This window comes from Nipponia nippon, unplaced genomic scaffold, assembly GCF_047370975.1.
Source record: "Nipponia nippon isolate SJK-2023a ecotype South Korea unplaced genomic scaffold, ASM4737097v1 scaffold_1, whole genome shotgun sequence".
Taxonomy (NCBI): Eukaryota; Metazoa; Chordata; class Aves; order Pelecaniformes; family Threskiornithidae; genus Nipponia; species Nipponia nippon.
Genome location: NW_028262290.1, coordinates 29,663,993 through 29,678,569, shown reverse-complemented (window position 1 = coordinate 29,678,569; position 14,577 = coordinate 29,663,993). Strand labels below are relative to the sequence as shown.

Here is a 14,577-nt window from a genome sequence, read left to right as displayed (position 1 = left end):
CTCCATGTTGCTCTGCAGGACAGCAGGGTCAACAACTCACCCTTCTTCAGCGTATTTCATTGATTTTAGCCGCACACACTCCATTTTGGTAGACGCATCACAGTTTGAGATACAGACCTCCACAGCACTGCGTGCTGCAAGACATGGGACAAACGGAGGTTGGTGCTGTCAAGGAATGAACATTTTATTTTTCTTTCAGAATAGCTAATGAACTCTCTCAAGGAAACTTCCAGCTGCTCCATTCATGCTGTTCTATGCTTAGGAAGAATTCAGCTGCAATTCAACTTCAATTTTAAAATTGCACAGACCCATTTAGGTTTAATTCATTAATAAAGTAAATCTTTGGTGGGAGCATTTTCTTTGAAGCTTCCATTGATTTCTACATTTGAGTTTCCAGTAACTGTGAAATTTATGTGCCAGGTAGGCACACTCTGTCAAGATATACATTTTGGTAAAAAAAAATCCAAACTAATAACTGTGTCATGTTTCTTACTTGCTACATGACCTCTATGGCTCTCACAGGCACATTAATTTCTCTACATTTTATCTGAAGGAAATAAAAATAGATCTAGTCTCTCATAAAACTTCCTAGGCATGAATCAGTGCAGGGCCTCCTCCAAAGTCTAGTCAGGATGACATACAAGATCCACGGTGTATGTCATCTCAGTCTGCAGAGACACAGAAATAACAGCTTTGGTAGAAAGCCAAGACAGCTACTCACTCAGCAAAACCTGCCAATTTTATAATTTCATTCTTCTCTCACTTCTTTTATTCAACCCCCATCTTTCACTGTATCTTGTGATTCCCAAACCTATTAACTACTTAGATTAGATATCACTACTTTTTTTTACTACATTTGTACAATAGATTCTTCTGTAAAAGAAAGCATTTGGAGTGTTTTAGTCTTTTCTAACAAGGAAGCACAGGAACAAGATGTACAATAACTGTCTGAGCCACCAGAAAGTACAAATGCTGCCTCCAGAAAGCACAACTGTTTTACCATCCACACGGCACCTGTTATTTGGGACACCGCACAACTTAGGGAAAATTTTCTCGAGGCAACATCCGAGTCACTTAGATTTCAAATAAGAAATATGTTACTTGCATAGGTGTTTTCTTCCTAGCAGACCACCATTAGGAGATGTCTCTGCCTTGTGTTATTCTGAAGGTTTGGCTTAAGTGTGCTCTGTCCCTTGTAAGTGAACCAAGACATGAATATTCACGGCTCTTAATGGATGCAAGCCACACCAGCGATCTCCTGAAATACATTTCTAAGACTGGCTCTCGGGAGTAGAGTTCTATGGAGTGGTTGAGACTGAGGCATAACATGGCACTCAGTGTCTGGGAGAACTGCCCATTTTCCTGCTATTACCCGTCTCCAGCCGATCCATGTATCAGCAGCATTGGCAGGAGTTTGCATGTTCTCTGCTTGGAAATAACACACACCTCTGGGCAACATCCGCTGGCAGCCGTGCCCTCCCCAGCCAAGCACTCGCAGAACAAGGCAGCGAGGACTCGAGCTGGCTGGGGAAGAAGCCCACTCTCCTCCAAATGACAGATAAAGAAGTCCTTGGGCATTGCACTGAGTGGTGGGGTTTTTCTTTTCTTCTTTTGTTTCTTTTTTAATCTGGCAAAGAATAGTTAACAACTGGAAATTGGCTGTGTAGCTCAGGCACACATGCAGCATTATGGAGAGTTCAGGCACTGAAAATTTCAAAGCAGAAATGAGTCATTTACTAGGACCATTTTTAAGATGGCAGAAATATATATTTACACTATCTAGAATTTAACTAGTGATTTAATCAGGCACAGATTTTCCACATTTTTCATGAGAACTGATCTTTGTTTTTTTCTGTGGTTTTAATTTTGTGTCTTTCAATTCTTTGTGAAGCAAGATGTCTTTTGCCATGTGCTAAAGTTTTTTCTCCATGTCACTTTTTCCCTTGACATTGACCTGTTCAACACATCTTGAAAACTTTATATCACTGCTTTCTGCTCTCTGTCTTTATCTCTGCCTGTTGGCTTTTAAGAGACCCATCAACTAGTGCAGTGTTACCAATTCCCCATGTAGGTAATATGTATTTTACAATCACCTTGGTTTTTTTTGGGCATGACTAATCTATTTCTTCTTTTAATTTTGTTTTTAATTCTCTGTCCTTTACCTAGCACAGGATTTTGCCACTTCATTTTTTGACACATTTTTCTCTGGAGCTGAGGTTTGCTTTGGCTAGTTTTACACAGTTACAGGTATAACCACATGTAAGTGTACTTATTCCAGTATCTGTGATACTGCCAACAGAAAGGGCCATGACACATTCACTTCTGGTTCTCACATCAACTAAAATGCATTTTTCACTTCTGTATGAAATTACTGCTTTATTACCTGCTCTTTTATATACTTCATAGGTATCCTTTTGGGAATGCTACTAACCCACCCATTAAAATCACTGATACCAGGAGAGGGACTGGCTTGCTGTGGCGTGGTTGGGGCTCCTTACTCCTGACTCTCTCACAGTAATTCCTTTCGCTAGGTCAGGTAAGGCTCTGCTCCTATATCACTGCCATTTGCAGATGGTTCATAATGTTAGACTGGCACAAATTTCAGGTTACCTAAGGAAGCAAAACTGTAAATTTTGCTGGCTAAATTATTTTGCATGCACAGCTGAGCCATCCATGCAGAAGGGATAAGAAACTGCAAGAAAGGGATGAGACAGAGAGATGGGGTAAGGGACTATTGTAGCTACTCTGTAAGCTGTTCTTGCTAGGGAATGTGAGACATTTCTTCCACTGTTTTGATTCTGGGAGACATAGTTGTGCTTCTTTGTTATATCTCCATTTATTTGTTATCGCACAATTCAATACATTTTCATAGCTCTTTTTGGAAAAAAATTACAAAACCAATCCCAGTGTGCCCAGGTGGCCAAGGCAGCCAATAACATCCTGGCTTGTATCAGAAACAGTGTGGCCAGCAGGACTAGGGAGGTGATCGTCCCCCTGTACTCGACACTGGTGAGGCCGCACCTCGAGTACTGTGTTCAGTTTTGGGCCCCTCACTACAAGAAAGACACTGAGGTGCTGGAGTGTGTCCAGAGAAGGGCAACGAAGCTGGCGAAGGGTCTAGAGCACAAGTCTTATGGGGAGTGGCTGAGGGAGCTGGGGTTGTTTAGTCTGGAGAAGAGGAGGCTGAGGGGAGACCTCATCGCTCTCTACAACTACCTGAAAGGAGGCTGTAGTGAGGTGGGGGTCGGTCTCTTCTCCCAAGTAACAAGCGATAGGACAAGAGGAAATGGCCTCAAGCTGTGCCAGGGCAAGTTTAGGTTGGATATTAGGAAAAACTTCTTCACCATAAGGGCGGTCAGGCACTGGAACAGGCTGCCCAGGGAAGTGGTTGAGTCTCCATCCCTGAAGATATTTAAAAGATGGGTAGACGTGGTGCTTAGGGACATGGTTTAGTGGTGGACTTGGCAGTGCTAGGTTAAGGGTTGGACTTGATGATCTTAAAGATCTTTTCCAACCTAAATGATTCTATGATTCTATGATTTCTATGATTCTAAATAAATAAATAGATGGATAAAACCTCTGGCAATATAAGGCTCACGTCTCCAGAGAAAGCACCTTAAATGGGTTTCTTTGGTCATGGGAAATAAAAAATGGAAGATCTTGGGAACTACAAACCAGCTTGCTAATATTTCTGCTGAGAAACTGATTTAGAAATTTTATCTTTCCCCAGTTAACTGCCTAGGTAACATGAAATTATGTGTTTATATGGGAAATATCTGTTTGTTACTTACTTCAGAATATATTAGGCCTAAGTCTGTTCTGAAATAGGTGTAACTCCATAATTTGAGAAGTCAGAATACTATATTCAGTGTAAGAAATGATTTAGAGTCTTTTTCCCACTTGCATAGAGAGGACTTCTGACATTCATTTATACTTCAGCCCTTTGGCTTGAAAGACAATTTTCAAATATGAAATTCAGCAGAATATCACACTTTTGTTATACATATTTGACAGGGCTAGATCTTTCCCAAGAGTAAAACAAAACCAAACAAATATCCTTGAATCCCTCAGAGTGACATTTTCACAAGACATCTTTTTCTGCTTAACATGCATACTTTCAACAACATCATGCTTCAGCCATGAAAGACATGTGATCTCCGAAAAAGTTAAGCTACTTTTACATAAATAAAAGATTTTATTTTCTTTTAAGTAACATAAGAGCACTCATTTACTACACAGAGACAGTTTGCTTTGAATTTGTATGCATGGTAACCAGAGCTGCTGCTTTATTTATTTTTTAGTTTATTTACTGTTAAAACTTTTCAAAGATTAAAAAATAAAAGATAAATTAAGATAAAAAATATTCAAATACATCTGATAAAGATTGTATGGTATGTGCAACTGAATAGACAAAAGTATTGGTCTCTGGTCAAAAATATGTTTCATTAAATTTGAAAGCTTAGAATTTCACAGAGTTCAAATCATTCTATGTTTTTAAAGTGTTATAGTATGGTTTTATTTCAAATATTAGATTTTTTCCAATTGTTTATATACAGGCAATTTTGACACAAAGTTTCACACATGCACAAACACACTAGGAGGTTGAATCTGTTCATCCTGCTCTAGTAGAAAGCTACAAGAAGACATGGCTAGGAGTGATTGGGCCAGATTACCTTATTCTTTTCTATAAAGATTATTTGTGTTGGACAGACACAGATTCTTTATGCAATATTTCATCTCTATAACGCACATAATGAGAGTGGTAACCATTGTAAAATGAGTGTTCAGTGTGTCAGGATGTGTCAGCTATTCTGATTGATGGTCTCTCAGACTGTGATACTGGGAGAGTAATCTAAGGTACTAAGGTTGGTACAATTACCCTGAAACATGTCAAAGCTTCTCAGTGTAACAAACAGCAGTTGCACCTATGCCAGCGCTGAATTTTGGAAAGAAGAGAATATAAAGGCTCCAAGGTGCAGACAGAGGACTGTGTCAAAGTCACTTAGTGATGCTCTCATAACCAAACTTTGAGATCAGTGAATTTTGCAGCTGGTCATCCCCTGGAAGCAGAGCCCCAGAGCAGGTAATTGCTGAGATTAGCGTTCTTCAGAATAAGTCATAGAATTATAGAATGCTTTGGGATGGAAGAGACCTTTAAAGGTCATCTAGTCCAACCTCCCTGCAATGGGCAGGGACATCTTCAACTAGACCAGGTTGCTCAGAGCCCCATCCAGGCTGTCCTTGAATGTTTCCAAGGACGGGACATCTACCACCTCTCTGGTGGTAGATTTGAGAGAATCATGTTGTGACTTTCATGTCTGCAGTTACTGGCAGAAGGTATGAAGGGTACCCACACAGCAGGCTGGTCTGCAGACGCATTGGCTATATACCTACTACACACATACTAGTAAACTAAAGAGGAACAGGGTCTTTGGTTCTGGCAAAGGGGCACAGCACAGCTCACATCTATGCAGCTAAACCTTCATCCTCCTGAAAACACACTGGTCTCATCCTTACCATCTGCTCTGTGTAATCCTTGCCTTGCAGTAACCCCCCAGTTATACCTAGGCCTTTTCTGGGACAGCACTACTTATAAAGACCTTAAAATACATGTTCAGTAATCAGTAATTTATTAAAGCTTGGATTGCCCTGATACTACTGCCTTGGACAATTTTCATGGAAACCTCATGGCTCTGACTGGTTCCTTTTATTTAAAAAAAAATGTAATTTTGTACTGTTGAGGAGCTCAATTCAAGCATCCAAATTCATTTCAGGGGCAGTCAAAACACTTGTTTGCTTTCCTCCCTCCTCCCCTGTCTTGATAAATAAAAGGCATAATTCCCCCATGCTTGTCCCTACGATGGTGTGTGGGAAATGAATGAGAAATGACAGGTAGCTGAATGGCATTTTAGAAAACTCCACTTTACTTTGGAGAATTCATTAATCTAAAAATTTCACAAAACTACTTAGAATTCTGATTATCACCTTGCTTCCCTCTTAGATACAATTCATTAATAATGATAGAGCTTTATACAGAGAGCTTTGCCTCCAAGATTGTAACTAGTAATGATGCAGGAATGTCTGCACCACTACTCCTGTACTGGAGATTATTCACTTCACTTCTTCACTCTGCTTTCTACTGCTTCTACCTCTGCATCCCTGTTTTTAAAGAAGAAAATGAGTGAGGTACAGATCAACAGAGTAATCTACAATAGAGTAGGAAGCACATGGCTGTGGTGAAAATATAGACGTCTGAATAGAGAAGAAGGATAAGGATGAGAAAATTATACAGTGCAATAAAGGCAAAGAATTAAGTTTGTTCTTCAATATGAAGTAAGATTTTCAAGACTGACAAAACATGGGAGAGCAACAACCAAGTACTCATTTCATAATATCCAAAGTTCTTTGCCTTTTTAAATTATTCAGTGAACATATGCTAACCAAAAAAGAGAACCAAATACCACATTTTCCAGAGGACCATACCCTAACAGATTGCAAGTAAAACCCAAAGACTTAAAACATTTTGCAGATTGTGACAAAGATTTTCCTGCATCTTTTACAGATGTTAATCACCATTGCCAGTTTAAGTCTATAAATTCTAACATGAAATTGTCATGCCTTGCTTTTTTTGTAGTAACAAGACCCTTAATTGATGAAACTTCCTGAAGCACTTGTGCTAGAAAAGAGAGTGCAAGAGAGCTCCAAGGCTTGTACAACAGCTCAGCAAGGTGAGTGGAGATCACAGGAGAACATATAAGTCAGTGTACTGTGTCAGAGTGAATGTGACAACTTGGCTTTGGGTCCATGCTCGTTCTTTTTCTGTCTGTACTTGCCTCTATCCACTCAGTTCACTCCACGTCTATTCCTGTTCCCAAACCCAGGCTCATCACAACTGAGATCTCATCATTGCCTCTTCCCTGTCAGTCCTAAACATAACAGGTCCGCTGAACTCTACTGCTGTGTGCTAGCAGCCCATATCTACCCTGCCATCTGCTTTATACTAATCTAATCCTCAAAAAAGAACCCTCTTGCAAATTCCTGTTCTGTTGCTCATGTGATTGCTAATCCAAAATCCAAGAATGTTTCTGCGGTCAGTCAAACCTTCGTACTGTTTGAAGGGGCTTCTGTTCTGACCTGCCAGCAAGGCTAGTCCTGGAACGAGGATAACTAAAAGTATGTGTTAGAAAGGAATTAGCTCCCTGGCAAATGGTAGTTATATGATAATGAGACTTGAGTAAAGTCATGTTGGGGAGGGGAGGCTTTGCTTCCAAAGGAGCATGAATTAAATTTAGGCTACTTGCTTCTGTAGAAAATTGAGCATTGCTCTTTAGACACATGTGAAATGAAAGTATAAATACATTGTATATTTAGAAATTACCAAAGTGGTTAGGTGTGATTGGTTAGTACTTCTCTCACCACTGTGTTTTGAGGAGTTCCTGAGCTCCTTTGCAAAAGCAGAAAGTGGTCCCTTATAGCCCATTAAAATTACTCCAACCAAAAACTCAAAAGATACTGTGCAACAAGGTCAGAACTCAACTCCATTCATAGCAATATGACAGCTACAGTGACAAACATTGTTTTGTGGTGCCAAGTCTTCCCTCACCCTCCGTGGCACTTTCCTTCCTTCTACTCCCCAAAAGCTTCCACTGCCTCTGGCCCCTCTTTGAAGGGGCTCCAGTCTTAATCACCTTTTTGTCTCCACCTTATTTCTGTTCATCTCAGTCAAAAACGTAGGTCAAGTGTTACCTCTACGCTGCTTACACTGAGATTGACTTCTTTACTCCAGGTTTGTCTCCTCATATGCCAAGTAAAAATGTTATACAATCTTTCTGACATCTCCTCATGCTTTTGAAAGGAATTCAGGAGGCAGCAAGAAAAGGTGCAATATCATTGCATTTGATTCCTGGTTATAAAAGTCTCTGGGTCTTCTTCTTGTGTGACCAGGGATTGTGCATTTGGTCCATTGTGTCATCCCACAGCGCCCCCGACTTCAGCCTTGACGCAGTTCCAGAATTGCGCTGGTACCTTTAAGGGTTTGAGGAAGCTGAGGAGGGCACGCAGGCAGCAGGCAAAGGTGTTGATTAGATAAGATCAGTGCTCTGCACATGAGCTGGAGGCCTTCTTTAAATATATCACAATACAACAGCCATTCCTTTCTAAATGAAAGCTCACGTTCAACCGGTACAGATTTGTATGAGATAAACTATCCTTTCATTTTACTGGAGAATAATGTAGCTGAATATATATACATATTTAAGTTTAAATAATTAAATACATTCTTAATTTTCTAGTCTGTTATGTTTTATAGTTTAAAGTAACTGATGATACCCAGAATTGCAGAGGCTAGCAATCTTCAAGACAAATGTAAGTTGCAGACTTTCTCTGGTTTCATGGCCTGAATTTAAAATTATGCATTTAAGGTTTTCTCTCTATTATGCTTACTTCTATTAATATTAAATTAATAATATCTGTTAATATTAATATATGTTGACATTTTAATATTTTTCTATACTATTAGTGTGCTCTTCCCTTTGCTGAAAGATGTAACTTGATCAATGATTTCAACAGAAACAGGTTTTTTGTCAGGTAGCAAATTCACTACAAATGGCTACTTATCCTTCGTGTATTTTTAAAAAAGTAATGCCAAAGCAAAACTGGTTGAGGGAGAAGACCAAGAAAGACTCTTTTAATACAGCTTTATGTTGTTTATGCTGAAGACCATGGGTATAATTCCTCTTTTTTCAGCTAGATGCTTGCAATTACTGACCACACATTTCTTAGCATGTTCAAACCTCACAATTTGACTCCCTGCTTTATCACTCTAGCACCAACTCCTTCCTGCTGCGCCACTACGCTGAACCTTGACCTGTAGAGATTAGCTCACCCTAGAGAAAGGATTAAATGGTAGTTTGGTCTCCCAGCCCTTTTGATCTAATCTTTTCTTCTCAGACTTTCAGGAGGATTAGCAGACAATGTAGAGTCTGATAGTACTTTGGTGATTTTTCTGTACTTAATATTTGTTTTTTCCTCCAACAAAATAGTATTTAAATGATACCTTCTGGAATGTGAAACAGTATTGTTGGATTGTAGCTGATGATATGGTACTAGAAGATAACCAGCTGTTGTTGAAGTTGAAACATTTGTTAAACTGATGGCAAAACTACAAGGGCATTACTGTACATTCTGAACGTACATAATCAAAAGAAACCAGCATAACTGAGGACTTTGAACATGAAATCAGGTAATAAGGCAATAAAACTGCTTGAAAAGAATCGTGCAGATCAATAAAAGACCTTTTATTTCTCTGCCTTATATCTAATATTGCATCCATTCAGATACCAGTTATTCCCTTCTGGCTACAATGGCACACACTTTGATGTTCCCACATAGAGGATGAAAGGATCATACTTATCACAGCAGTGGCAAATACTTCGATGGAACTCTTTTGCCCCAAACTACACAAAACTGTAAAAGAACAGCACAAAAGTGAATTAATTATAGAACAACAGGATCTGACACTCTTTGGATTCCAACTGTATATAAGAAAGATAAATTAGAATTTGCTGTTCTGAATGACTTTTAAATAAACATGGTAGATCCTACCTATATGCATTTACATCAGTGTGGCTATACTTCCTTGATTTCAAGAGAAATAAAACTGAACTCTGACTGATGGAGCATGAGCAAAAATATATGCCATTTTCTCACCTCCCTGGAACATCAGATTTGATTTTTTCCAGATTTTATTCAGCAAAAGGGTAGGTTTACTCCTTTTTTTCATTTGCTACTAGGCTTACAAGTATGCAAAAGGTAGGTTTTATTCCTCAAGAGGAACACAGAGGCCAATAGGTTATATGGTGATACAGGAAATCAGCAGCAGAGCCCAAGGCAATGCCTACAAGATCTAATCCTGTGTACGATGCGCTAACCAACAATCCCCCCTGTTTGAACCATGATCTCATTTCTCTGTAGTTTCCTAAGCAGCATAAGCACAAGATGTTCCCAAGCTCATCTGTATTGTAATGTCTATTTATCTCTTCTGGAGATGCTCAAACTGATATATTCTCCTCCTAAACCTGACAGAATATTATTGAGCGCTGTCCTACCCCAATATCTTCACACACATTTCGCCTTTGCACCCACTTCTGTTCAATCATTCTCATCTAATTATTCATGCAGTTCTGTAGGTTGGAACTCTCAACATGTTTGAAAGTTACAAAGCACCGAACACATCCTTTTGGCCACTTGCCCTTTTAAAATCCAGGTTGTGAACTGATTATCTCAGTCTGACCTTGATAAAACCCATGCAGCTGTGAGCCACAGCACGAGCTAATGGAGATGAATACCTCCCAGTTGCTCGGGTGACTTCTCACATGTCATAAACAGACAACCCTGTTTATCACATGTATTAACCTACATTGCATTTTATCTAGCAGTTTAATTGTGAATCAAGAAAACACACGTTTCTAGGAGGTGTTTGGGCCTTTAAGTATTTGCCAATTAATTACAATCTGCATGTACCATATTGTGCTCTGAATTCAAACATCTGCTCTGTGTTCTGGATGTTCTGGAAATCATGTATTTTTAGTTTGCATTTTCACCCACCTAAGCAAAAGCAATGCCATGCCAGGACTCACATGTTTCCCAGACTTGGGCATTCAACTTTCTGTCAGGACAAACATACATATGTCCTCAATATCTACATGTGGGAGCCGAACCTTTCTTTGAACACACACTTTCCTTTAATGAGGCTCTGAACCAGTTGACTTGACAAAGCTAATTGTTAAGTTTTTTTGCATTTTCCCTTAGCTACAGTATTGTCTAGTGACTAAATGTGAATAGCTGTTATAATAAGCCATTATTTCTGCAGAGACTATTTGAAGTTTATCTTGTGCAGAGCGCCAGAATGGAGGGCTGCATAAGCTTTGTTTTACAAAAGCTTTTAAGTTGCTCAGTGAACTGTGATCTTTAAAGAAGCTTGACTTTGATAGCTTCATGTCCTATCAGATTTTCATCAAAACCAGTGCTAAGCAAGGATCCCATTACTGTTCAAAGAGCTGTGCTAATGAATTACAAGCAGTACGAGATGACATGGCTGTGTCCCACCATTTTTTCCTTCTCTTCTTCAAAGCTCAGTCTTTGAAGCTCATTCCTTCTCCTGAAGCCCATCTGCAACTCCAAAGCCTTTGGTCAGGGAAGGGAACTCCAAAAGGATACCCAGTGTCACAGTCCCTCAGGTTCATCCCCATCAGGACTCAGCCTCTGGGCAACAGTGATACCAGTTTGTACTTGCATTCGCAAAATTTACTATTGTAGTTTCTTTGCAAGCTGTGAATTTCTTAAATGCAACTGGACTTTCAATGTGCTAAAATTGCTAGAAGGCAGCAGGATGACATGGATTCTGGACCTGCCTTGGTGTCTGCCTTTCATTCATTCGTCTATAAAAAGCCATGAAGTTGGAAATTAGTGCCATGAAATACCAGGGGCGGGGTGTGCGTGTGTGTGCGCGAAGGGGAGGGAGAAGGATGTAAATCTCCATAGAACATATTTGAAATGCAGGGTTAAGAACAAAAACCATGAACAGTTAAAGACGAGAGGATGTGTCTGAATATGAAAAAAGACCGTTTAAAAAAAAAAAAAAACCCACAAAAAATAAGGTTCTTTTTGGTCTTATGTGGGTTGTTTAGAGCTAGAAGGAAACTTGCGAAGATCATACCACTCATCACAGTGAGTTCTCTGACAAGCATTTGTGGCTTTGTGAAATAGGCCATTTTTCACTGATGAAAATCTGCTGCTTTTATTCATCGTCATGTAAAGGGCTCCATCCTGTTTAAATACTTATCAAAAGTACAGTCCTAAGATGAAGTTCTGTAGTGCCTAGAAGCTGCTACTGCAGGGTCCAGGCATGGCTTTCCACTCTTTCCAGCTGTCAAAGGGAGCAGGAAACCAGATGCTGGGACATGGACATCCAGCCACAAGCAATGTGTTTTCTTTGTCATGTCAGATTACTTTGCATTTTTAGCTCTGAGTTTGGTGATCTTCAATATCAGATAGGACTTCCAACAGATCCCCTCCAAAAAGCCTATTTTCAAAAAGCTTCAGTGAGCAAAACAATACTGAAAGAGTATTTTCAAAATACTGAGCCAATAGTCATAACCTTGTTGTCCAAGTCAGCTGCAAATTTCAAGAGTTTCAGTAGACTAAGTTACTACTAACCTACCTTGCTTTATCACTCTTTTCACTAGATTGAATTTACTTTGGATACATTTATGAAACATCTCAGGTGCAAACACTCCAACCTTACTGAGAAATGAACACGCAAGTGTTACTCAGGGAAAGGGAAGAGGTTTGAGATTACCTGATAAAGAGTGAAAAGCTAGTGAGAACAAGGGTCTAGATTAAAACACAAGCCCAAAGACAAATGACAAATTCAGCAGAACAAAAATAACTAGTTTGACTACGTTACTGCAAGCGTAAGAGGTCACCTTCTAATCTTTCTATCAATAGGCTAAACTGTGTGGCTTTCTCTCTAATGGAATATTAATCTGGTTTAGTTGTAATTAGCAAAACCAGTCATCACTTAAACAACAAACATGTAAGATAACTCTCAAAAAGGCTTGCATTTGGCTGCCTAATTACAGCAATGAACTTGCACAGCTCTCCTTGATGGCAGCTGTAACTATTATTCAACAAGGTTTTAAAGAAAACATTAACAGGCAACACATGCACGCCATCAGCCGTGTGCACTCTCACAGGTACAGGCTGAAGGTCACTTGGAACATCAGGTTTGTTTTTTTAATCCATATCTCAAAGGGCTTGTAACTCGTTGGCTGCCCAGCAGCAGAGCTAGCTGGGGCCCTGCTTTGTTCCCATGTTCTCCAGTGTGCCTCACGGAGAAAGCAGGCAGCACTGCCCAGCCAAACTTGATGAGTGCTGGACACCAAATATATACTCAGATCATTTTCTAAATTGCACAGGCTATCTGCCTCTTTTTTTTTTTTTTTTTTTCTCCTGGTGAGAGCTTACCAAATGCTCTCTTAGCAATAATGAGATTTTTATGGCTTAAAGTAATTATGCACTAGTCTCTGGAGCTTAATACGTACTATTTAATAGCACCTTACTCCTTGCCTTCTGGCCACAATATGACTACAGTGACCCCCTCATGGCAGAGGGCTGTAGACATTCATTTTAACAGCACAACTCTTACACATTACATAACCTACATTATTCTCAGCAGCGTCCCATGAAATTCACTGCCTGGATAATTGCAATATTGCACAGAGTCATTAAAGTTCAGTTTAAATCAGTTCAATCAATACATAGTTTCACTGGGAGAAGTGGAATACTAGTCCAAGACCTGAAGTCTCTGAAGAAATTGTCAGCCACTCCCATGCCTTCTGTCCAGTAAAAACTAATTTTATCACTTTGAACACTAAAGCTCACCAATAGCCTTGGAAGATTAAAATCCAGATTGCCTACTATACTTCAGATATATTCCTGCAGAAACACTCTTCAATACTGAAGTCCAGAAGGTACTGAAAAGCATCTTACCACACTTTATGTACCTTCATGTATCTAGATACTGGACAGACATAAGCAATGGTGAAAACGTACTGTATGTCCAGAGCTCCAATCCCACTAATATTTTTTGTTACATGTATTAAAAATTCAGAAGAAGCTACAGCTCTTTGCCAGGTTTCTGCTGCTTAAAAATAAAGATCAATGGCAAGAATCATAGGGAGGAAGAGAGGGAGGAAGGAAGGAAGGACTGTACAGTAGATCAGAAAAGAATAATTTCTGTGTTTAGTCTTCCTATTGGCAAGTAATTACAGATGACTAGAAATATTTCCACAAAAGAAAATTTCATTTAAAATGTCCCCACATCAAGCATGAGAGACTTTGCACTAATATATTCACTAGCTCATAGGTGATGGATTTTAGTAATGGAAAAAAGGAAATAAAATCTTTTGGCATATGCACCTTTTAATCATATGAGCTTGAAAATATTTGAATCCACCACCTCGAAGCATGGGTCATGGCACACAAGTGTGTGTAGTGAGGGAGGCTCAGTTCTTGTTCCAAAGTCCGTGGCTTAGGCCCATGTATGCTGAAGATGTAGGAGTGCAGTAAGAGAAAAAGAACAAACAAAATTCCCATAAAAGTTAATTTACATACCCTGTTTTGGCTACAGTGAACTTTGATAAAGGGTGACAGTGATAACCTGTTCCTTGGGCCATGTTGTACTTATTCTTTTACTCATCTCAATTTTCCCTCCTCCCTCTCTGGAAATGCTCCGGTAAGTGTAATGAAAGTTGTTCAGCAATTTTAAGAGCGATGAGTTACTCTTATCTGATGTGAAGACACAAAGAATTAACAAAACATTCATACAATACTATAAATTTGCACAACGCTTTTCACAGAGAGATGACATACTGTAGCTTTGCAGTGGGATCAGGAAGGGCTGGGTGGGCAGCAGTACGGTGCAGATGGGTGCTAGCATTGACAGAGAAACTTACGCTGACAAACATTAGTACTTCTCATATCAAAGTGCAAAAGGCTTCAGGAGTACAGTGATCT

At 39.5% G+C, this 14,577-nt stretch overlaps 1 protein-coding gene and 1 long non-coding RNA gene across 6 annotated transcripts in view; one reads left to right on the top strand and one right to left on the bottom strand.

Moving 5' to 3' along the window:
• Positions 1–9,542, top strand: part of LOC148057282 (uncharacterized) — a 60,857-nt gene extending 51,315 nt beyond the window's left edge. For 3 of the 4 annotated variants that reach the window (XR_015703150.1, XR_015703154.1, XR_015703149.1), the window contains 5 exons: positions 2,407–2,536; positions 6,635–6,728; positions 8,309–8,364; positions 9,042–9,241; positions 9,336–9,542. This is a non-coding gene — a long non-coding RNA (uncharacterized LOC148057282). The remainder of the gene's footprint in view (positions 1–2,406; positions 2,537–6,634; positions 6,729–8,308; positions 8,365–9,041; positions 9,242–9,335) is intronic. The other variant, XR_015703155.1, reaches the window with a different exon arrangement.
• LOC148057281 (uncharacterized) overlaps positions 1–14,577 on the bottom strand; it is a 195,472-nt gene that overhangs the window by 121,659 nt on the left and 59,236 nt on the right. The window lies entirely within an intron of this gene.